Consider the following 26,868-nt stretch of genomic DNA (forward strand, 5'->3'; position numbering starts at 1 on the left):
TCTTGCTGAAGCCGCCCAAACTCAAAGTCACTGTGCACTCACCGCCAGAGCCAGGGTCATGCTGCAGTTGGGGGTCAGTGAGCTCAACAGAGAACTGAGCCTGTGTGGGGACCTGAGTGGTTGGAATAAGACTCTCCCACAAGAAAGGGGAAATCAACTGGATGTTATGTTGGAATCAGGCAGGACAGGCATGAACAAGGAATGGCAGTTACTTCAGTTGGTTGCTCCCTACCCAGAGCAGATTAGTGGGATCTGCTTGGCCTGGGTTATGCCCCGACCGGGACCCAATAAGTTGTTCCTAAATGATTCTTTATGCGTGGGGCACACACTAACATGGTGAAGGCCACCGCTAGTTGACTGGCTTGGAGGGGAGGGGCCAGCATACACTTCCTCTGCTTGTACCTCAGTGACAAACACAAACTGGAGAGGGCAGAAATCCCTAGCCAACATGCTTCAGAAGAACCATAACCAACAAGGGAAGGGGCTGGGACCTCCTCTGTACACTTGTATGGAAGAAACCAAAAACATGACAAGAGAAAGAAATAAGAAAAAACCCCAGCCCCCAGCAACCAATCCTGTGAATACTGATCCAGGAGCAGTAAATACAGAAGAGATTAAGGGCAGCAAACATGCAATATCAGATATGGCATCTGCAGACATAAAGAGACAGCTTCTATAGAGATAGGCATAAAGAGACATAGATGAGCTCAAAACTCACATATTAATTCAAGTAAGTCAAGATATAAGAAGATTAATAAAAGAAGTGCTAAGCACCTCTCAAGAAGACACAGATGGAACAATGGAGGAACACAAAAAAAAGAGAGACACTTTCAATGAAGAGTATAAAGAAAACCTAGAATTCATGAAACAGATTCAAAGAGATTACCAGGAAATTTAAAACTCCACCAAAAGCTGGAAAAACTGCCTGACAGAAACTAGAGACAGATTAGCAAAACTTGAAGATTGGTTTGCAATGTCTGACCACAAAAGGAAAGATCTCTAACTTAAGAATAAAAAATGTGAGTGAAGAAGCATGGGTAAACACAAAGGAAATACAAAGGCTATTCAGAGATAATTAAGGAAAATTCCCAAGCATAGGAAAAGGAAATGATATTCAGATGTATGAAGCATACAGAACTCCAGCCACCTACAACCAAAAGAGAGCTACACCCAGATATATAATAATCAAGATCCCAGAAATCCATCACTAGTATAGAATATTAAAAGCTGTCAGACAAAAGAAACAGAACACCTATAAAGGAAAACCTATCAAAATCATGGCAGATTTCTATACCCAAACCATCAAATCAAGAAGAGCTTGGAGCAAAGTATTCCAAGCCCGGAAAGAAAGTAATCTCCAGTCCAGACTGATGTACACTGCAAAACTCAGAATTAATGGAGAAACAAAATGCTTCCATAACAAAGAGGAACTGGGGGAATTCATGACCACCAATCCAACCCTATAAAAAATACGAAGAACATTATAGAGAGAGAGGAAAAAAAAATACCAGGATTTCAGGAACAGTGGCAAAGAAGCCCCAATAAATAGGAAAGACAGTGGAATGAAAGAGAAAAGTAGCAACCAATGGCTGAAAAATAGCATAGCCAAAATGAGGCAGTGAAGGTTGGCTATAATCTCTAACATAGATGGCCTTGATACACCAACAAAAAGAAACACAGGCAGAGAAGATCAGGAGGTAAGGTCCATTGAGATGCTCTGTATAGGAAATATAATTAACCTGAAAGAGGATTTATGGACCAAAAATCAAATATGAAAAAACAATGCTCTATGTGACAAGGAACCAGAGCGTCATAGGGACAACTTGACCAGCACCTGCAGATAGATTGGAACAACCTGACATTTTTGTGCAGTAGAGAACTACTCAACTATAACAAAGGAAAATCCTGAGGCTTTTGTAAGTAAAGGTATACAACTTGAGATCAAGTCCAGGAGTGAGAAGATTTGGAACCACTTAGGTAAATAGCAGGTTGCTCCCACAATCTAAAAAACTGAGGGAGTTGGTGGGACCCAAAATGTTCAGTGTACTCTATGGGAGTGAAAGGGGAGGAATGGTCTAAAAAAGAAAGGCAGAGGATATTGTTAATAGTGTATCAGAATTTAAAATATCCATTACTCTCACTGCTCTATTTAGATGGATTATATTCTGTTCCAGTTTGTCTACTTGTACTAGATTTGAGGGCACATAAAGCTATCCTGAAAAGAGTAGCATATAGTATGGTAAATACCCTGAATTTCCTATTAGCTGAATCTGAAGCCCTATATAACTTACTGTCTTATTATGACTGATTGTATTTGAATCTGGTTTGTTAGATTGCTGTATTGTATTGACTGATTTTATTCGAATCTGTCATGATTTATAGTATCAAGTCTGAGAGTAGAGGCTACTCCTCTGAATATGACATGATCCAATAGGATACCCACTCTGGTTTGAATATTACCTTTTGAAGTCTTATAATGTCTCCAACGTTTTGTTTTTATCAATATTGTTATGTGCTGCTATATGCATTTATACTATGCCTGATGATGTAGACAATTCTATTGAAGATAACAAGAGACATCATAGTATCCATTGTAGATCATCTTGTATTGCAGTTTTATATGACTTTTTAATTTCATGGTTTTCTAGGAATTTGTTTTGTTTTGTCTTGCTTTTTTTTGTTTTCCCCTACTATGGAAAGGATAAGTATACATGTAAATACTCATGCATATGTAGAATTTATAAACATGAGAATTGATTACATAATACATGATGAAATGCACAACTTCTTTGAAGTAAAAGAGACTCTACAGTACCCAGTGCTGATTCTGTAGTGTCATGATGTGAAATCCAGCAATACTATTATTCTTTGCTCAGAGTGATTTTAATCTGTTTTGTTTTGTTTAATTTCAACATACATGAAGGTATGGACAGCTATTTTTAGAGAATTGAGAGACACTATGACAGTCATTGTTGTCTTTCCTTATTGTCTGGTCTTGAAGACCTAAAACGTCTTTATCATTCTGTTCAGATCAGTTTTATACTATGTTGTTTTGTATGAATTCACTGTAGGTGAAGATATGGACAACTATTTGGAAGAAAGTAAGAGACAATATGATAGGTATTAAAGATCTCTGATTGTCTTGATTTGAAATTTATGTCTCTTACATTGCTTTCTTATGTTCTCTTTTATTGTGTTTCATTTTACCTTCTTTAAAATAAAAAAATAAAAATGTTGATGTTTAAATGCACAAACTATAGATGATTTTGTTTAAGCAGAACTGAGCTAGAATTTGACCAGAAAGTTTAATATCCTGGACTATTTATTCTGGCTGACTAATCATGGTATCAGCAAGATGACATCACACAGTGACCAATTAGATTTTTCGTATAGTAATAAGCTATTAATCTCTATAATTAAGAGGATTGAAATTCCACAGCAAGAAGTCTCATGAAATAAATTCAAGTGGACATTAAGAAATGTAAACTTTCATTTGCAGGTAATACACTATGGTAGCTAATAGTACACTAAGGTTTGAAACTCATAACAGTCTCCCGCTGATTTTAAATGGATTTATTTTTTTTACGTTTTGTGATTTTTTTGTCAAGTAGGGCCCTTTCTTCATTACAATTGAACTGAGTTTTTTTAAGGCTAAATGTTTATGTATGTATGTGTTTCTCTGTCAGCTAAATGGTTTCCTGAGAATTTGGGGATAAATACTGAGATTCATTAGAGAAAAGAAGTTTGTCATAATTATGCTAGAATATTTCCTTGAAGGAGGATGTATAGAAACATCTAGTAGAGCCTGGATACTTTTGAGAAGTTTTTTTTTTTTGTTTGTTTGTTTGTTTTGTTTTGTTTTGTTTTTTAAACAAGTCAATTGCAAAGTATCTTTCTTTTTCTTTTTTCTTTAAACTTCAGTTTTGTCTCTTAAGATATACTGAATTAGTTACAGATAGCTTCCTCATTTTTAATATGAAAGGAGAGATTTGGGTAAGAGTAAGTATGAACAGATTCTAACAGGTCTGGTTTCAGCTGGTGGAGAGTAAGGTAGTTGCTTTCAAACCCACTCAGGCAATAGTCCTAGCAGGACTGAGGGATAACTGCAGGCCAAATCTGAGGCGCTGCTGGGAAATGAACTGAACTGAGTTGGTGTTGGCCTCTTCTCCTCCCCTCCAATCAAATCTTTCTCAAGAAGAAAGATTAGCTAGAACACTATCTCCATGACAGCAGCTCACATCTCTAATTCAGATAGGTCAGTACCAAAACTATTCAGGGACTGAGATTCACACACATCAATGAGCCCACTGCTTCTCATTGGATGCTGTTAGAAACAAGTGTTTCTGGGATTAGAGACAAGGATGGTTTATTACTCAGAGCAATAGCAGCAGACAGTGTTTGCAACTACACCAATGTCCTGAGCCCTAATTCCACAGAGTCTGCACACATATCTGGGTTCATTTCACCACAGGAAGCCCAAGCTTAGGAAACCCCAGCTGTTGTAAAGATCTGTAACTAAACCTGGGCTTCGGATGCCCCTGAGGGGTCACTGTCTCTGCTCTCCATAATGGACCATCCAAGTACACCTTCACTCTACTCAGGCACATGCTGGGATCTCCATGTTCCAAAACTGTTCACTACACAAGCATCTTCAAAAGCAAGTACAGTAGCAAAGCTGGTCCCTGCTCAGCCAACCTGTGGGAAATTGTCTCCCAACAAACATAAAAATCCATGGATATAGGGGGAGGGGAATGGAATGTTCTATAAAAACATACTAAATAAAATGACAGAACTGCACATTTGTAGAGGGGAGAAAAAAAAAGTCCTAGTTTTAGTTTAGTAATTTTTTTTCTTTTGAGTATAAAATAAGAAGCTCAAAAATGAATAGTTGAGATGTATGAGTTGCATGATGGGATTATTCTCAGCTGAGGCTTATGTGTTGTAATATTGTCGATATTTGAAAGAGTGTATATGGACTTGAAAGGTAGAGCAGCATCAGCTTAAATTTTTGTCTCTAAAGTGATATTTATACATTCATTGAAGACTGAAGCCTGACGTAGGCATCAGCCAGTGTGTGGGGTGGAATTCTGAAGTTTAAGGGCTTTAAGGGCTTTCCTCCAATAGAGATAAAATGCTGCTCTCTACCTAAAATGTTTCCAAAATGATGGACAAGATGATTGGTTTGCTTCCTCTCGTGTCAGGAGTGACCAGACAGTTTCTGTTGATTCCTTTATGGTACTTTACGAACAGTCTTGTTGTACAATAGAAATAGGAGTAGCTTGTCTCAGTCACCAGTTCTCTTAGCTTCTGCTATTGGAAGCCATAACATTTTGCACAAGACCGTGAAGGGACAATTTTTAAAAACCTTATTTTTGTATAACTCTTATCCTTAGTTTATTTTTATTCTCATAGTCAGATATCATCCCCTTTAAGAATATTTCACCCTGTCTTCCGCTGTCACACTAATTTAAGAGATGTTAATAACACAGCTTCCTGAACAGATCTTGGCTAGAAAAAGTCTCCCCAGTGCACAAGAACAGGTGGGGGGATCAGGCTGCAGCACTGCTAATGTTCCCTGCAGCTCGATCACTGGGAATTAATTAAAAGATAAGCTCAGAACTTGCTAACTTGAGTGAGAATGGGGGAAATAAATCAGCACAGAGCAAACCATGGGGTTGTTTTACTCTTGTGGTTCAACCAGATATAAATACAGTGTTGTTTTTGTTTTGTTTGTCTGTTTTTCACTTTTTTAGAGAAAAAGAGATGGTGTCATAAACACATAACATTATATGTCAAAGCAGTATATTTAAAAAGGGAAAAAACTTAATAAACTATTTCTCTTGCGGCAAAATCCAGAATATGTAGGAACAGAAAGAAAAAGCAGGAAGCAATTACAGCTTACACAATGAGACAAATGATTTTTGCATTTGGAATGCTACCATTTTTGCACCTGTAAGCTAATTTATAACCATAGATACATGCATTATTAGAAAAAAGAAGATGAAAATAAATGAGTATACAGTATTATTAAACAGGGTAAGAAAATTCTCAAGGTAGAAAAAAAGACAAATTAGTAAATACAAGGGTAGAAATGCTATTAGACAGAAAAAATTAATTCGTGCTCATACATGATAATGTCAAAAATAATTTAAAATATAGCATTCATCTCGCTAGCTTAGTATTAGTAGATATCAATTATGCAATTTTAAACAGTAAGATAAAGTGAGGATACTGTTTAAGTAATGAAAAAATGAAAATGAGTAAGACAATAGCATGTAAGATCCTGAGAACAGAATTTGAAAATAGTGAAATGAATTACACAAATGGGAATAATGGCTACCAAACTGAATCACATAATGAATGGGAAAAGATAAAATCTCAGACTGTTCAATAATCTTAGATGAGAAAATTAATGTTCTCTAAATTGTTAGGATAGACTAAAAGTATGGTATTAATAAGTTTATTCCTAAAAGTAAGTCAGTATTGTTAGTCTTTCAAAGAAAACATCAATATTTTGTCATAGACACATTCTAAACTAGAGAAAAATATGAAAAATTTTATTCATGTTCAGATGCTCCATAATTCTAAATTTTATACTTGATAAACTTTTTCCACTAAACGACAGTCTTTAACCTAAGTTTATTTGTGACTATATGTAGAAAAAGTGAAATAAAAGAAAAGCAAGCTAAATGAAGTTGTACAGGACTATAAGATAAAACATTAGTAGAGAAAAATTTCTGTGCATAAATGGGCACATGAAGATCCAGAAAAGTTACTTCATACATTTGATTATCATTCTTAATTAAGTTTTTTAGAAACACTTCCCTCTTCAACATAAAAACATAATTCAATCTTAATTCAGTAGCATGTACTCAGTGCTGAAATATCAGAGATATTCCAGTTAAACTTGAGTTCTGTAATAAACATTGATAGTATCAATTTGAAATTTTAAGCTTATACAATCAGAAAAGAAAAGCAGAATAATATGAGGCTATAAATATTAGAAAGGAGAAATGAATATTTAAATTTGAAAAATATTAAAATTCTCTAATAGGATAAACCATGAGAATAATACAAAAACTTTTCTAGAACAGTGTCCTTATATATACAAACACATGACTTCTTCATGTAATTGAAAACTGCATTATTATAAAACAAATGTCATAAAATACTTCTGCACTAGTATTATTATTGCTATCAGGCTAAAGTTCTATGCAGGCTTCCAGACCTGGAAAGAACAGAACAAAGATATCCATGTTGTGTGAGGGGCCCTGCTTTGGAGGGATACTGAATTTTTGACACAATTCTTACATAACTCAGAAAAAATCAATAATCTATGTGCCAATGCGGTATGATGAGGGACAGATTGTTACATTTGTATTATCCAGGTGATGGTGCTGTATCAATAAATATGCTTTGTAAGACACCAGAAATCATGCAGCACCATGCTTCAATGAAATGAGAAAATCTTAATTGTAATAATTAAGTGAAAAGCACAAGGTACAGTGCAATCGTACAAGGTCATGTAATATTTAGCTGGTTCTGTACACACTCAACGTCAAAGTATAGCTAGGTTTTCTAAACACAAAACAAAGTATTACAGGAACAAATCTCAAATTCTCATTTCATACTGTGTCTGTGGAAAAAAAAAGCTAGACAAAGTTCATATGCAGTAAAAAAAAAAAAAAAAAAAAAAATCCTGGAAATCAACACATTTGTTTTCAGTTTAATGTAACATTGGGACTCCATATCAAAACTCCTATATTTTTCAGTAATATTATCTTAACTCTAGTTGTAGTTATGTTTAAAATAAATACTACAGTTCAAAAATATTCACTACAAAGTTTTGCAATAAATCGATAACAGTATATCTCATTAATTTAAAAACCATAAAGTTAAAAATATTTTTGCAGTGTTCATGACAATAGAAGCATAAGACTTTCTCTTTCCATGGTTGTTTAATGTGAGTTTGTTCTTCAAGAAATATCATCTGTTTTTCTGGTGCTTCATCAAGTTTTCTGTCATGTGATATTGCTGAAGAACAAATTTTTGACAAGTACTCAGTGCTTTTTTAAAAAACAGCAAAAGGTTTCTGAGTTTATTTCTGTCATTTGCACAGTGATTACACAACGTCGTTGGTTTTTGTCTGGTAATTATATTGGATTGGGATCACTGACTCAAGTGACTCCCTCCAGGGGTGTGCTGGGGAGAAATGAGTCCTAAAATGAGATTTTCCAGGTCTCTCTACTCCAGAAAATGTTCTCTCTGATTTTATCAATCCTGCTCTGCCAGACATGCTTTACGCTGGCCTCATTTTGTTGCAATTTCATATGTAGACATAATTCTAGTTTAGATTTTTGTAATAAATTTTGCCCAATTTTTTTTTATTTTAAAGTGAATAAAACCAAATAAAGCTAATCAGAACAAAACAACGAAAGCAATACAAGATAATAAAGATTTCCTATAACCAAAACAAGATAATAGGAAATCAACAATGACTACCATATTGCCTTTTATTTTCTTCAGAATAGCTGCTCAAAAATTTTTATATTATTCGTTTTATTTTCTTGACTTCAGCTTCAATCCAAGCAAGGAAGACTTTTTAAGTAGAGCTGTGTGAGAGTGAATAATCTCTCAGCAAAGATTTGTAGAAGTGTAGTGGGGAAGATTATTTTATTTTATTCACAGCCACTCTATCTATGTGGAAGAACTAAATTAACAAAGGTTGAATAAAAGTATTAAAAAAATTTAGAGGTTGCTATGGTTTTCCTGTCTCTTTAAATTAGTAAATTTGAAATTTAATCCCACATGGCACATTCTTAGAGTCCGGAACTTTAAGAGACTATCAAAACAGGATGGCTGGATTTTCATCAAAAGATTAATGTTGCTATTGCTTGAGGGGTTTTCTATAAAAGTCAAAGTAAGTTTGACTACCATTTGCCGCTGAAGACTACTTCGCGTTGGATTTGTTAGCTCCCAGAACTTAAGATGCTGACCTCATTTCTTCTAAATTATCCCACCTCAGGAAAATCAGTAGAATAATGTGGACTTTAGCTTGGGCTTAAAAATCACAAATCTAGGCATTTTACAATAGTTGTAAAATTACCCACATATGTATACACCTATATTCAGAAATGATTCTAATATATTCAGATCTAATATGGATGATGATAGAAGACATAATGAATGTAATTCCACAAAAAAGTAAGCCCAAATTCATTACAGAAATATTATGAGCATTTGAAAAATAATGAGCATATTCCTGTTAATGAATAGTTGGGTGTAGTCACATCAAAGAAAAGAAACAACAGTTTAACCCACCAAATCCATTACTTTAAAAAGTTTCACCTAGAGGGCTAATCTCATACCAAATTACATAATACCACCCAAAGCATGGTGATTTAATCACAAAATTGCATATTCCCCTTTATATACAAGTTGGATATATAATCTTTTCTTGAGAAATGTGATAAATTCTTCTAAGAAAGGAATTAGTGATATCGATGTTTGCATATATTATATGCAAATTCTTTGTGTTCCATTAAAAACAAATATGAATGGGTTGAATCAGAGGGTTCTGTTTAAATAGTAACACTTCAGACATAGATAAGTGGGATATGGATGCTAAAAGGATAATGTACGCTAAAATGGAGTCACAATTTCTAGGTAACCTTTCAGTTTCTGTGACATCAGGATTTTACATAAACTATCTAAGATACTTAGAATGTCATAAAACAACATATTAGAGTCCTCAAGAGAAACTGAGTGAAGAGAATTTATACACATCTGCATAAATATTAAATTTGTGTTTGCATTCAATGTTTGTATATATAAATGGAGATTTTCTATGGAAACTGACTTTCCGGAGTATGGAAACCCACGCAGCCCACAGCGCTCTCTCCACAAGCTCAAGGAGGAGGAAGATCCTGGTGGAACTGGGTCAGGTGTCCAAGGCTGCAACCCAGGGAAGCTGATGTCCAACTCAGACAGAAGCAAATTCACCCTCTCTCTTTGATCTGTTTGGGTGCTGAATAGGTCATATTGGTGAGAATAGATTTTCTCACTGTGTGTTCAACCATTTCTAAAACACCTCATGAATATTTCCAGGAGTTACATTTAACCAGTTCTCTGGGTAGCCATTAGCATGGTCTATGTAGCTCTGCCTCTGCCTCTGTCTCTGTCACACACACACACACACACACACACACACACACACACACACACACAGAGTACGCACACATGCATGCACGCACACAGATATACATACACACTTCCAGAAAGCTGGGATATCCTTTATAATTGAATATATTAATTGTTCCCATTCTTTGAACCTAAGTGTTAATGTAATAAGTACAGGTTAGGATTCAAATTGCAGTGGATTTTTTTTTTTAGTGAAAAGGGCTTATTTTCTGATCCCTCCTGCCAAGCCCTCTAATGCCTTTCTCAATATGATTTTTAAATGCAGAGAGAGCTCTTTCTTATACACATCTTTTAAATCTCCCATCACTGCCTAGTGTGTAGCAAGCACGGGGTAGACCATTTGATAGAGATTTATTGACTTGAATTAAATTACTTAGGAGTTAAGTAAAGCATCTCAAACAATGAACCTTCAATAATGTTGATTGTGTTTACTATGTCCTAAGGCCTTTTGAATAGAAGCCACAATTTAAAAGTTCTAAAATAATTACAGAAATAAATATAGTGCCACATTGCTTACTATAAAGTACAACTCTCAATTATAAATTCAATTATCCTGGGCCACTGGTAGATCTACAGACCTTCACAAGTTCAACATCCGATAACCGAAAGAGAAATAGTTTCTCAGTTGCCTTTCATATTTTGCTAAAATATTTTCATACTATGTCAAAACTTGCAAAGAATAAACATAATACTCAGTTAAAATGACTTTTGCTCCCAGTAATAAATATTTTCCTCCCCAACAATGTAGCTGTTGCTTTTAATTATGTTTAAAGTACCCATCACATATGACCTTCTCTCTCTAGAATCCATTTTCTATGCAATGTTTCTTCGTACTGGTAAGTGACATCATCTAAAATCTCTTAAAATGGTGAAACTTTAAACTGAGCCCACATTAGAGGAAATTCCTGTCATAGAGTTACATCTGCATGTGTCAATTCAGGAATGTTGAGTTGGAGCTGTTTGCTCAGTACATCAGGAAGGGGGCTGAATGAGCATTGAATATACAAAATAGAGTTCATGAGAAACATGGCTGAGGATTTAAAATTCCTAGAATCCTCACTGTTCATGTATTTGACTTTGTCTAAATGAAATTGCCAAGGGCAGGCATATAGACAGTGAAGGGAAGAGCACAGAGGCTGCTTTACTTACATTCTGATACTGAGAGGATAAGGAAGAAGCAGTGACTGGGAGGCAGGCAGTGAGTTTTCCAGCGAGGCATTCCAGGGGAGTACCATACAGGTGAGGGTGTGTTGGTGTGAAACGGTTTCAAATAAGAATAAAAATAAAATAACTGAAGTCAGAAAGTAGAGATCGTTCCATATTTTTAGTAAGTTTACTTGTACAGGAGCAGGCAAAAAATAAAATAGAGAGAAAATCATGGTTAAAATATTTTTAATGGAAGAATATGCTCCTGTAGTTATGAAACGTGTTTGTATGATGAGTGCAAAAGAGGAAGACCTTGCCCGGAAAGCCAGGAGCTTTGATCCCGCTAGAGGGGAAGGCGGAGTGCGTCTATGTGACAGCCACCTTAACCTTTCTAGGGAAGACACATTTAAAGATGAACTGTTAACTAGATAAACCTCTAAGCATAGTGAGTTCAACATGAAAGGATCTCCATGAGGATCTAGAAGTCTAGTGGTTTTTGTTTTGTCTTATTTTGTTTTTTCCTGTGATAGAAAAGTACAATTTGTGTCTCTCCTACCCTCTACAGAAATCTAACCATAGGAAAAGCATTACTGTGAGCGAATGCATCCCCTGTAAGAAAGCACAACATCATCCTTTTTCTCTGGCATGACAGGACCTCCAGGAAGTCCAGTCAGCAGAAGAGTTTGCTCATCCATAAGTACTGTGGTCAACAGTGTCACTCAACAGCAAAAAGTGGCTGGAATTAAGCTCCCTTTAAAATCCCTTTTTAGGGTTCAATTTATTTCAGTAAGAGTTTTTTACTCACCTGCTTCAAAATGCTTTTTGTTTTGAATCAATGAAAGCATTTGAAGATGTGGCCGTTGAGCAGATGGGTGGTCCCATTGCAAAAGCTTTGTTATCTCCATGGGAGCCATCTTATAAACTCCGACCTGACAAAGAAGAAATGTTTATACAAGTCAAAACAAAACCTCCAGCCTGGAACTTATAGAGTGTTTCATTTTGTATCTGTAAGTATTTTTACAAACAGTGACAGGTTTTCCAATGAACTTGGTGGGAAAGGCTATTCATATTTTATCAAGTCGGGTTAACGGAATTACAGTTGTGCACAGTGTTTTATTCTGGCTTAGCAGAAACTCCTGGGTAGTAATCAATACTTTCACACATGGCACTTAAAATGTGTTTTTGTATGTGTAGACAAAGGCATCAAATTTATCTTGTGAGAATAGATTCTTTTTTTTTTAATCTTTTCTGCTGATATAATAAACACAGGTTAGAATTCTAATTGCAATGTTATTGAGTAAAATAAATGCAATTCAGAAAAAGGATGATTTGGAATGTCTAACATTAGTTTTATAAATCTTTCATATTTTATAACAAAAATTCTTCTTAAATATTAAGTATAAATCTAAGATAAGAGGCAATTGGTAGAAATTCCCATACTCCAGAGTATAAGTTGCCAGTGTTTATGTAAAAGTATAGCTCTTGCTATATTGTTCATAAAGATTTAAAATTTTTCTAAAACTGAAATGCAAAGAAATAAATGACAAATTGCTTAATATGTTGACCATGTGGTTAATGAAGAAGTTTTTATTCCCCTCTTACTGAATTTATTTTGCACCCAAAATTTTAGAAACATTGAAGCTTCCAGTTTTTCTTCCAAAACTTGAACCTTTATTTTTAAATGCAATTTATTATACATATGATAATTATAATTAAATTAATTAGCATACCCAGCACCACCCACACTCCCCAGAATGTCTTCACCTTACCAATGAAAGTTTTACCCTTTCACTATCAGCTCCCCACCTACCCTATCCCCTAAGACACTGGTAATCTCTATTCTACTCTCTGTTGTGATGAGTTTGACTTGTTCTTGTTTACACCCCATCTTAAATAAGACCACACAGTCCATGTCTGGTATATTTTAGGGGCATAATGTACTCCAGGTTCATCTATGTTGTCATAATTGGCAGGTTGTCCTCCCTTTTTAAGCCTAAATAAGAGTTCTTATAGAATATCAAATACCATTAATCATTCACTCATGAATACTTGGGTTGTTTCCATGTGCCATCTTTGCGAACACTGCTACAATATTACATTAACACTGCTGCAAGGGATGCAGATATTCAGTCATTCATTTACCTGGATGTAAACCCAGATACAGGGTTTCTGGATCTTATGGTAGTTGTTCTTTAACTTTTTTTAGGAACCTTTGTAGTATTTTCCAAAATGGTTGTACCAATTTATGTTTTTGCAATAGAATATAAAAGTTCACTTTTCTTCACACCACCAATACTTACTACTCTGAACTTTTTGAAGATAGCTATGCCAGCATACATGAGATGATTATTTTACTGTGATTTTGATTTTCATTTCCTCAGTGAGTAATTATAGGCTGTACCTGGCATATGCTTGCTAGCCACTTGTGTGTTTTCTTTGGAAAAGTATCAATTCATGCTCTTCACCCATTTTTGAAACAAGTTGTTACTGTTTCTTGTTTGTTTGGATTTGGTGCCTTATTTTGCTACTGAGTCATCTGTTGGTTTTACAGTGTGAATATGATCCTCTTATCAAATATATGGCTTATAGATGTAGTCTCCAATTCTATTTCCTATTTATTTTGATTGTTTTACATTTTTTGTGGACAATATTTTTAATGTGTTTAAATGCTATTTGTTTGGTTTTGCTTTTATTGCCTGTGCTTTTGTGGAAAGATACAAAAAGAATATACAGTATCATGTCTTTTCTTGTGTTTACTAAAAACTGTAAGAAAAACTGAAAAAATTTACAATAGTTGCAAAAAGAATAAAATATTTATGATTAAGTTTAACCAAGAAAATGAAAGTCTGTACTCTGATAACTATAAGAAATCAATGAAAAACAGTTGAAAGAGACATAGATTAAAAGGCACATAGATTAAAAGCCTATGTGCATGAAGTAGAAAAATTAATATTGTTAAGTGTCTATATCCCCCAAAGTGATATACACATTTGGTGCAATCCTTGTCAAAATCTCAAAGGGATTTTTCACAGAAATAGAAACAAAAATTTTAAAATGCACATGCAACTGCAGGCATGGTGGTGCATATAATCCCAGCATCTGGAGTCTGAAGCAGGAGATTTACCCCCAGATTCACATCCAGCCTGGGCTATATGGTGAGATCCTGTCTCAAAACAAAGCAAACAAAAACATATGCAACTATCAGCATTCCATACTAAATTGTCAAAACAATTGAGAAAGAAGTATAAAATAAGGACCACACTCCCTTACTTCAAAAACATATTGCAAGTCCATAGTAATCAAAACAATACTGAGTAACATAAAAAAAAAAAAATAGAATAAAATAGAGGGCTCAGAAATAACCCCATACATATGGGGTCAATTCTTCCACGCTAACAACATCAGAAATACTCAATGAGAAAAGAATCATTCTTCAATAATTTGCAAAAGTATGGAAATGAATATGGGAAGGGACGTGAAGGACTAAAACTATGATTCTTTGAATACAACATCGGGAAAAACTCCTTGACATTGACTTTGGAAATGAATTCTGGAGCTAAGTTTTCATCCTTTTATTTCCATAAAGAACAATGATTTCTGTGTGATTTGTAACTAGCCAGAAAACCAAACCAAATCTTGTGATGGGAGAAAAACAGATGTAGACACTATGATTCAGTAACAATACTATTAGCCATTCAACTTTTTAAAAGTTAGTTTTATTCTTTCGGTGTCAATGAATAAATCAGAGCAGCTGTACCCACTTCCTGAATTTGGCTTCTGGATAGTCAGCCTTCCAGTTACTCTAGCCAAAGGGTGTGAGCCATGTCCAAGAAAAGTTTGTTTATATTTTCTTTTAGTAAAATCACTCATTTTTCATTCTGTTACATCAGACAGCTTGAAGTAAACAGCAGAACAATTCAACTCAGGGACACATCTCTGATGACCCATTTGTCAGGACTAACAAGCCTTCTTATTCCCTCTGTGAAGCAGGCATCCTGCGTCCATGACCAAGTGAACACTCTGCTGACAGAGTCGCCTCCTAACCCACTGGCTCATGGGGTCTGTGGTCTTTGTTCTCTTTCATCAAAAACAAGCTGTCTTGATTTGATATTTTAATTTCAAAATTTAATTCTTCCATAATCCAAAAAAATGTGATTAAAGACTAAAAAAAGCTTACTTTCTGAAAACATAATGGTTTGTTAAGATTCCAGAGTCTCAGTACAATACTTTTCTATCAAAGTGTTGTACAGAGACAACTGAAAAATGATGACCAACGAAGCACAGAAATACAAAAGAAATAGATTGTTTGTTCCACATTAATACACACACACCCACATACACACACACACCCACACACTATATATATATATATATATATATATATATATATATATATTACAAGATATATGCAGAGATCCAACAAAGACACTTTGTTCCCACATGTCCCCTTCCCAAAATATAATAGAATAATAGAACAAGGAAATATCCTTTGTAAAACTCTTGTTGACATAAAGAAAATATATATACTTAAAAAGAAAATCAATACACAGCACATATCGTCTTTAATAAGTTCCTTTCTTGTCTGCTTTAATTATCAATTCTGACCATGCTTATTACTGTTTGCCTAATAGTAGTTATTTGCTACATTTCCTTAAACTTTAGTATCTTTTATTTCATTTTCTCATTCTTTTCAGTGGGAAAATTCTGCTTTTAAATATTTATAATTCCCAAGAGATGCTGTGTGTTAGAAAATCTGTAGGAAGTACAATGCATTGTGTTTCTTTCTTGGAAATTCAAAACATCAATTAGCATGTTAAAGGCTATAAGATATCCACAATAAAAACAATACTCAACAGAAAATCTAACTGACATTTTATTCAAGCTTAGGGGAAAGGTTAAGTTTGAATACTTAATGGTCTATTTTCCTCAAACAGGGACATTCTCCTCCCTTTCCACAATAAAATCACCACAGCCAGGGCATCAGCATTATCTGCCTACTTCCCTTCTAACTCTGATTCCCTTTCCCTTGGATTTCCTCCACTTACCCCAAGAGTATTCTTTGTAGTAAGATGCTTGTATGCTGCCTTCACTATCCTGGATCCTTAATTTCCCTTAGTCTGGAAGATGTTCTAGTCTTTCCTTAACACTCAGCACTTCAGCATTTTCAAGGCTTTGCTTTGAAGAATTCCCTAGCATTTGCACTATCTGCTGATTGGCTTTAGTTTCTGTAGTACAGTGGAAGTGACACAGGAATGTCTGTCATTCTCACCACATCACATTGTGTCAGGTGATACATGGTTTCAAGTTGCTCTGTTACTTTAATCTTTTGATACAGGTCATGATTTGGCTAATTGTAGGAATCAAGTTAATTAGAACACAGGGAGCATAGACATTTGTCCAAAGTTATTCTCTGGGGTTTGTTTGTTTTTGGTACCTGGGGTGAAACTCATAATCTTGTGGTTAGCAGGTAAGTGGTGAACCACTGAGCTAACTGCCTGGCCCAGTTATTCTGGGTGTTTCTATCAGGATGTTTCTGGATGTGACCGACAATTGACCTGGAAGATGAGTAAAACAGATTGACCTCTAGTGTGGATGGCATCATCTGATCAAAACAAACAAACAAACAAACAAAACACTATTACCCTGAGTGAGAGAGAATTCCTCTTGCCTGAACACCTTCAGAAACAGTTGTTTGTATTTATTTGTTTTGCAGCATTTGAAATTAAATCACAGACTCTTGGGTCTTCAATTTTGATGGCTCACCTAGCAGATTCTGCACCTGCTGGTACCCATAATCACATAAGTCTCTTCCAGAGAGAAGAGAGAAGAGAGAGAGAGAGAGAGAGAGAGAGAGAGAGAGAGAGAGAGAGAGACAGAGAGAGAGAGAGAGAGAGACAGAGACAGAGACAGAGACAGAGACAGATGAAGGAGTGAGGGAGGGAGAGAAAGATCTATAAATGCATCTTATTTACTTTCCTTCTTGCCGAGATAAAATGCTTGACATACACAATTTCAAGGAAGAAAGGTATATTTAGCTACTGTTTGCAAAAGTTTCAATCTATAGCTGGCTGGTTCCAGAAAAGGAGCTAAACTGCAGAGAAGTGTGGCAGAGGAGAAGCAGCTCACAGCAGAGCAGGCAGGAGGCAGGAAGACTCACCTCTTCTTTCCCTTTTTATTCCATCCAGGCTCTAAGCCTATTGATTGATTCCACCCATACCCAGGGTGGGGCTGCCATTTTCCATGTCCAGAGCTATGCTAATCAATTTAGTAATCACACCCTTAACCCGTATTCCCACATTTTAGAGCCACAACTGTGAGCACGTGAAGCTTTTGGGGAAACATCTAGACCCAAAGGGTAACACTATCTACACACATCATATTGGTCACTTACCCAGCATGGCTTGTCACTGTGAAACTACATTCTTCCATTGGCAATTAGTAATCATTTTGTAGAGTCACTCTGAAATATTGAAATTATTTTTCTAATCAAATCTTAGTTATATTTCTTTACTTACTTTTACTGTCTTAATGATGTCCTATTTTATTTAACAGATTCATTAGTACCATGGTTTTATACTGAAGTTCCCCATATCCCAGATTTATCTGGTGTCTGCATCCTTGCACCACATCATCATCATTTTTTGAGCACTGTTCCGAATTATCTTGTACCCCCTGTTCCCCATGTGAAAGTCAGCCTTCTGTCTCAGGAGTCCTCGATTCCTTTTCGTGAAGCAAGGTTTTTAGAAGCCAAAATCAAGCACCAGGAGTGCTCATAACTCTTCTAGTGTCATCACCTCCAAGTCTGCTCTACAGACAGAGCAAGGAAATGTGCACGCGCGGATGCAGGCAAATAAGTCCTTAGGACAAGCACACATTCACATCCATGTCAAATTCCTTGTTTAGTTTTACATAATGAAGAACATGAATTTGCACCAGTACTAGTAACTCCCCACAAATATGGAGTTCATTTTGTGTTCCATGTCTCTGTACTTTCCTAACCTTTCCAACTGTAAGCATCGTGGAGGCCCACTGTGTTCAGTACACAACTCTGTACTTAACTCCTCAACTCACAGTCGTTTCTCATACTTCTGCTGCTGCCCCTCAGTGTATTAGACACCTCCAACCTCCACTCAGGCAGCTCCCTACCTGCAGCGCCCCACCTCCTGACCTACAATTCCCTTGACTTGATCAGACTCTGACACTGCATATCACACCTTTCCTAGCCTGGAAGCCTCTTCCCCCGTGCCTAGCCTCTGATAGGCTGTGTGTGCAGCCCTGTTCCTGGGTACCATTCTGGTTTCAGTGATGCCACATGCCAGATTAGCTCTATATAACTATGGCTATTCTGCCCTGTGTCATTTGATGAGTTTTTATTTCAACAATTAAATTTTATTTTGAGGTTCGTCAATTTTTTAAAGTTCTTTTACATCTCTGAACATTTCTTTTTTTTTTTTTTTTTTTTTTTTTTTTTATTTAAGAGGAAAAAGAGAAAAACACAAAACAAACCAAAGTGGTGTAATACTTAATAGTCTCTATCTGGTAATTCCAGTATCATTGATACCTAAAAAATTGTTTTTTACTTTATCTAATATTCTCTTCTTGTTTGCTTGGTGAAATTTTTGTACTTTTAAATGTCAATTTGCAAAAAGGTCACGACTTTTCAAAATTTAGAGTTCTGCCTTTAACAGTAAAGTTTTATTTTGTTCTGTTAGAAGTTAGGGGCACTGTTAATAATTTAGATTATTCCTGTATCACTTTGATTTGCTTTAAGAAACATGGGGCTTAAATTGACAGGCCTCATATTCTCTTTATCTCACAGGCAAATAATTACTCAGTTCTTCTAACCCCATTGCCTAAGAAATTTCACTATGACAGTGTGATGACAGAGAAGCCCTCAATTAAGGCCTGATGTCCCTTTTCCTCACTGGTGAAGATAATCTGTTGGTAAACGTTACCGTGATTGTCATGTCCCAAACTCACACCACTTGAATTTTCAGAATCATGATGATTTTATCTTTGTCTTCCAACTCCACAGCCACATCGCATGCCACTCCTCTAGTCTTCTTTCTGGAGTTGTATCTGGCAATCACAAAGTCCTTGCAGTTTTCAAATAAGCCAACATGTTTGTGCACATTTGGGAAACTCTGTCTTCTCCAGCTCAACTGTAGGTTCCACTATGTGGTAGATTAATCCATTGCAGTACATTTTACTTTCTGTTTTAAGTGCATATATAAATGCCTGTCTTTTCCAACGAAGTACATACTCTCTAAGGTCAGGAGTCATTTCTATTCACTAATGCATTTCCAGGCACCATTCAGTTGGACAAAGAGCAGAATTCCAGGGAACAAAGGCTGAGCTGGTGTTGGTACAGGAAAACAACAGCAGAAATGTGGCTGCACACACATCCCTCCTAATGTTAACTAATGCAGAAACATTATCAAACAACTTCGAAAAATAAGTACCATAGGAGTTAAGACATTCTGTGCTCATTAAAACAGTGGTTTTTTTTTTTTTTTTGGTCAGGTTGTAACTCTCACTTTAATAATCAATAAAAAGTTGATGTAAGGTTCAGAACTGTAACTTCTGTGGGAAAACTCTGATGACAGCATAGTAGTAGACAATAAATTTTGTTTTGCTTTGCATGATCAAGATTTCATTTGTGTATACACACACATACACACACGTACACACACACACACACACACACACACACGGCCTCTAGCATCTGCATTCCCTCATTTTCTTTCTTTCTTTTTTATTTTTTTTTATTTTAAAGAGAATAAAACAAAAGAAAACAGAACAAAGCAAATCAGAACAGAACAGTGCAACCAACACAGCACTTCACAACAAGACAACCAGACATCAAAAATGGCTACCATAATGTCTCTTGTTTTCTTCAAAATAGTTGAGCATACATTCATGCACAATTCTTTCAGAATAGTCTTCTGAATTCTGGATAAGGAGGAAGTGGTTTGGGCACTGGTTTGAATGTAATACCATCGCTCGGTTTATACTGTTTTTCTTTCATGTCAACACCACAGAATGTCAGCAAACACTCTGTCTATCCATTTTCTCTCTTACTACATGTGCCCAACGGATCCTATTTATGGGATCATACTAGAATCTCAAAATCTTTTCTTACCTGCTATTCTTTCATTTGAATTTATTTCCCAGTAGCAATAAATCTACCTGCCAAATAGTTTTCTATTTACTATTTTGCATTCCTTTCTCTGTTTGCATATATAGATGCAAATATTAATTGCCTGTTAATAATAACTGCAAAAACATCCTTAGCCTTTAAGTTACTATGCTTTATGGAAGAGTTACTTCCAAACTTTGCTCTTTTTATTTACTGTTTCAATATCCATTCTTAAATCTTGCCTCAGGGTTGATTGCAACAAATTTAGGGCAAATATACTTAAGCTGGTTATGATTCAGTACAGTTTAATATAAGAAGGAAATGAATAATCCATTCATCATCTGACTCAGAAGAAAAATTTAAAAGGGCAACAATACATGTAATTTTATAGACATGGATTAGATGATATGTAGAACTCTTCACTGATGAAAATGTCAAAAATAATATTTGGTATATCCTGAGTTTACATCTCATATTTTAGCAGTCTACTGGTATTTATTCATGATCATACATGCAAACTTATAGTGGACATACAAATTCCATATAAGCAATGTTTATGTTTACAATTAATAAATATGGTACAGCGTAATGAATGTTGCTTAACGGTCATATGGTTTTCATTGCTATGTCTAGAGTTTATCTAAATAGAAAAAAAAAAACATTGAAAACACAAAACTGGTGAGAAGTGTGATTTTTTTTTTGAAATCTCAACCATACTGCACCCATTTCATAGATGCCAGCATTCTCTTCCCAGTAATAGTACACATGTCCTGCAATACTAAGAACAAGAACAATTCAGTAGAGAAAGTTCTGGCACCTGATGTCTTTCTAGTTCTGCCACTTCCTGGCCCAGTGATTTTGAAAAGGTTCCATAAAGGCTCTTAATCCTGCCCTGTACTTTTTAATCTAAAAATGAAGAACATAAATGATACCTGTTTTATAGAATCATGAAAATGAACAAATACAGGTAAAGTGGCCACAGAGTAAAATCTCCCCAAATAAAGCCCTTAGCTCATTACACATCTACTTAAAGAAAATCCACATGTATCCTTATCTTTCTTTCCAAGCCTCAGGAGTTTTCCTTGCCAATTTTGAAGTAAACAATCAAACTAATTACTTACTGTGATATCCCATTACCTATGTTCTGATTCAGCATCGAACCCAGCATCCCCTGTGCAGCTCAGGCATGCTTGGTTGGCTGCCTCCCTCCTCAGAGCATTTGCACAGCAGGAAGCTCTGAGTGCCATCACTGAGCCTATGTTGCACATGGCATTTTCTGTATGATATTTCTGTTTACTTATATAATTGTCAAAGAAAATAAATCCAGAAAGTCTCACTTTCAGATGTTTTGCAGAGAGTGTAATTTCTGTAATGCCATTCTCATCAACACACAAAAGCTTTTTGGTACCACAAAGAAAATCTCTGAGGTCCGCTCATTTCTTTATTATTCAAAAATGGGCAGGTAACTTGAATTTCAGTGTCAGCTGTCATCTTAATTTTGCAAAATAAGTGATTCAACACTTCTCTGCTCCAATAAGTAAATGTAATAGCCAGTTACAAAGCCCATTCCTTCCAAGAAAATGACATCAATGTCTACAGACCACTGTGTCATTTAAACTGTTGATATTTGGCTCAATAATTAGGACCAACTACCTAATTATTTCCTACCTGTACATTGAAGGTAAGAAAGCTCCTTCAGGGCTGAAACAAGTCAGTCTTTTAACGAAGTTTATGCTCCTCTTGGAGGCAAAGTTCTCCATCTGTAAGACCAAGGACAAATGTAATTTTGTCTTCATTGCAATCCTGGGCTCTTCATACTGAACTCTTTACCTCAAAGCAAAATAATATCCCAGTGCCTGCCTAGGTACAGCCCGAAGTATCAGAATATCATTTTGTTTTCCTTCCTTATTCCAGTGTATGTGAAATTTTTTTTGCTGTTGTTTTTGTTGTTGCCTCTGTTTATCCAGTGTGAAAACAACTTGAAAGGTGAACTCTTGTTGAGTACGATTTAAAATTGTCAGAAAAAGATACTGGATCTCCAGTTAAATTTGAATTTCAAATAAGCCACAAATGTTTTAGTATAAACATGCCCCCGTGCAAATCAAACGGACTTGATGTTCCTTGTTTTTATTTGCTAGACTGGCAAGCCTGCTCTCACCTCTAATTATTCAAACACCCTAATAAAGCATAACTGACTTGTACAAAAACTGAGTTCTCATGTGTGTTTACTTTTATTCTTCTTAGCATTCAAAACTGTCAGCCATCCTTTTAGTGTTTGAATTTGTTTGTTTCTGGTTTTCACTTCCTTCATGAATGATTTCCTCCATTGACCTCATCTCACTTCATAATACAATCAGCCTCATTGGTATCCTAAATCTTTTTTCCTATTCAATGTCTTTCTCTTCCATGTTGTTTTTTCTTATGAAAAAGATTAATTCCAAAATATTTAGTATCATTCAATCATCTCTAAGTGAAACAAGCTTATTGAGAAATATTCTCGTGTTTAGTTAACACAAGATCGCCATTCTACTAAATATTCCACCCAAAAGACAGTATCCTTGATTCATACTAAATACTCAAAGTTTTAAAATAATTGCTATATTTCTTTTATCCTTTATATACATTAAATGCTGTAATTTCTGTTATAATTTTTTCTTTAAGTTAAAAACCTTGTGTATACTTCTTGAAATTTGTGATGCCATGACAAAAAAAATCTCCCTTTAGCTTGAAGGTTTTCCAACTTATTTTCCTCCAAATTATTTTAGACTTTACTATTCATTTATTAAACACTGATGTCTTGATTATGTTGCTTCCATACCCCCCCATTTCTTTATCATTCTTTGGATGAGATACAGATTTCAGATTCTTTCATTTGTCATTCCTTCCTTAAATCCTAATACCCTCCTTCAGTTTACCACAACTATCTAAACACAGTATTGCCTGAATTTCTCTCTGCACATTTATCTAGCCATCCCTAATTTCATCTGCTCTACTTGTTATGAAAACTTGAAATGACAACACTTTCTTAGCATTAAGTTGCTATTTTTTCAATCACTTATGTGATGCTCTTTTCAACCAACCCAACATTTTTCAAGCTACTATTTCTATCTCACCTCACTCTGACCACGCTCACAATTAATATGGTCATACTGCAATGAGAATAATAAATCTGGATGAAACCCGGCTCCTTTACTCTTGGGAAGCTGGGTGAGTTTTCTAAGCATCAATCATTTCTTCTTTGAAAATGAAGATAATCCGTATCTAGTAGGTTTGGTGAAATAATTAAATGTAATATGTGAAGACAATCAACCCACTGAGTGGTACATGCAGGCAAGAAGTAGTAATACTTTCCCAAGTAGATATTTTCTAATTTGAAATGCCTCAAGCAAAATATTTTTTAAAAAATTGCTACACATAACAGTGACATAGACTTGAATATAAAGGAGCTTTAATATAATACTAATTTTTATTTGGTTTTACCAAGGAATAATTTTTCTAGATGACAGAGTGCTTATTCTCTAAAAAAAAAATGTTTTAGCTGATTTTGATGACCGCTTTGCAGTTCCTATTTCAATAGAATGAACTTGACAAAGTATATTTATCATTTTATGATGAATCCATGAATCTTGTAAATATTAAATGCTACATTTAAGATCACACTTAGTCTTTTTAAACAGGCAAACTACAGTTCTTTAGGTCTGTGCCTCTCTTCTTCCACATTCTTATTGAGTACAATATTCTAGAGACTCATAAAGTGCTCCCTCCCCCAGAATTCCCAATTTTCTTCCATGACTCACTTTCTCTGTGGTGCTTCTGAACAATTAAATGAATATTTTAGGTCATCCAGTTTTTAATGACCATGGAAAAGAGCAACAAAATACTGAATACCTAAGAAACTCTTTAGGATTCAACTTTACCGTGTCTATTTGGTGACATTAAAAAACTACTGCTTATTTTTGGAGTTTCAGCAGTGACTACTTAGTCACTTACAAATATAAGGTTTGCACATACAGCTGTTAATATTTGGTCAATCTCACTGTCTAGTGTGTAAGTTGACGCCAATAATTTTAGTATATTTGCTTCACTCTATTATCCATTTAAGGTATTATATTGAAAAATTTCAGAGGCTTTTTACTACTGAGAGAATCAAAAAGATTCTTTTCTAAAAAAATAAACTTAATAATGTTATCAAGTTTCAGTAAGACAGATGGAATTAATTTATAATTATGTTATTTTACTCAAATTAAAAAAAAAACTTGTAAATCTTGTTTATGAGGACATAGATGGCTTTATTTCTGTAAATGTGTTTTCCTGCAGGTAATCCTACTTTTTTTCATTCATTTATGCCGAATTCCTTGGATACTATCCTATCTTGAGACTTTTTACCCTTTGCCCCTGATGTTTATTTAGAACATTATCTCCCAATATTAAGCTTGGAGACACATTATCTCAATTAAGTGTTTGATTTTTTTTACTCTTGTTCTGTGTACCTTTTATCCTCAGTCTGGCAGGACTAGTCTAAACTCCAACAATTATAGCAATATACACAGAAACCCAATCCGATCACAACAGGATTGGGAAGAATGAACGAGAAGGGACTCTTCTCAACTTTTCAACTTTGTTCCCTCTAGAACACCCAAAGTTAACTAATTTCTTTAATCCACTTTTACAAAGAGCAACAATTTTTCATTTTTAAGGTGTGGATATCAGTGGAATTAGTAAAATACTCACCATGCACTAGACAAGTATTTCTTTCATATAACTGCATGATGCTATCCAATGCCCTGATTAATACGCAAATGAAAAGGAAAAATACGCTGTTGGTCTACTAGGAACTTATATTTTTATGGGAGAGATGCACACATAACAAGTAGAACAATGATACGGTAGCTCTAGGATAGCTGGTCTGAGAGCTATATTTTAAGGGTAATCAGAACAGGTCTCTCTGAGTGAAGACCCCATGAAGAGAGGTTCACATTTCATGATATGAGAGTGATCATTTCCTTAAGGAGGTAAGTCCCACGCTAGATAGTTCTTTCTCATTTTAATAAGTTACATGTTTCAAAAAAAAAAAAAAAAAAAGGAATTGCTTTAAAATGTAAAACTGAGTCTGGGGATTTAGCTCAGTATCATAAGCGCCTGCCTGGCAAGCACAAATTGGTGAGTTCGATCCCTAGTCCCTAGGACAAGCAATATCAGTGTAGAAACAAAAGCCCTTATTATGTGACTACAGAAAGCCATTAACAATACATAATCAGAAGATTTTAGTGAAAATAAAAAGGAAAATGCTTTCTACCTCTAGAGATTTAACTTCATAATTTCCTCAAATACATACCTAGGAGACTTCAAAAATAACTATTTTTTAAAAATCTAAAAAAAACAAGTTGTGTTAGTCTTCCTTTTCCTGTCTGGCCCGACTATTAATTCTCATTTTGGAAATAAAATTATTAATACTGTCATTGGATGGGAACAAAATGTTTCCTAAAATATCACTCGACATGAGACATAATTCTATAGAGAATATACTGTGCATGAAAGACCTGGTTGATCTCAGCATATCACTGGCATGCAATGCAGGGAGCTGGCTCTTTGTAGGATGGCAAATGAGCGCCCTAGGAGGCCACCCCAACTGTCAGGCCTGGTAACATCCCTTCCCCTCTCTGTCCTCTGTAGTCTCTACCCATAGTCCAAGCGGGCAGCACTGCCTATCTGTTGGAGGCAGCACGGGAAGGAACCTGTTGTGTATCTGACATGGAAGGCAAAGGAAATTCCATGTTAGATCATAATCCAGTTACTTCAGCCTTCATCTTCCAATTTTGGTCATTGTTTTAGGGTTTTCCAGATAAATAGAACCAATAAGAAAACCTGTGCATATTGCTGAGATTTGTGTCTATGTATAAGGTTTATTCCAGGGAACTGGATCACATGATTATGGAGGCTGGCAAATCCAAAATGCACCTGGGGAAACCACCTTTTGGAGACCCAGGAAAGAGACTGATGCAGCAAAGCCAAGATGGACTTCTGGTGGCAAATTTTCAACTGCTGAGTGGGAACCTCAAATTTGTGCTCTGTTTAGGCCTTTAGATGAATGAGATATCTCTGCACTGCCTTAACTCTTCCCAGAACAGAAGAGATGAGGCCCCTCACTAGGACCCTTCAGTAAGAGAAGTAACCCCATTTTCAGTGGCACCGATCTCTGGACCTCTTCCCTTCACAGTCTCCACCTCTTAATATTTTCACATCAGCCCATATACAAATTTGCGGTAATACGAACATTTGGATCATAGTTTGCTCAAAGTTCAGCAACTTGAATATTAGTCTCTTCCAAAAACATTCTCAGAAACATCCAGCATAGCATCCTGACACACATCTGTGCAGTGAGA

The 26,868-nt window shown here is 35.5% G+C and overlaps 1 protein-coding gene across 1 annotated transcript in view; it reads left to right on the forward strand.

The window, feature by feature from the left end:
• The window catches only part of Cntnap2 (contactin associated protein 2), a 1,917,858-nt gene that overhangs the window by 895,122 nt on the left and 995,868 nt on the right, over window positions 1–26,868 (forward strand). The gene's annotated exons all lie outside the window — the stretch shown is intronic.

This window comes from Cavia porcellus, unplaced genomic scaffold (assembly GCF_034190915.1).
Source record: "Cavia porcellus strain 051 isolate PalLab524CR breed Dunkin Hartley unplaced genomic scaffold, mCavPor4.1 scaffold_6, whole genome shotgun sequence".
Classification (NCBI taxonomy): domain Eukaryota; kingdom Metazoa; phylum Chordata; class Mammalia; order Rodentia; family Caviidae; genus Cavia; species Cavia porcellus.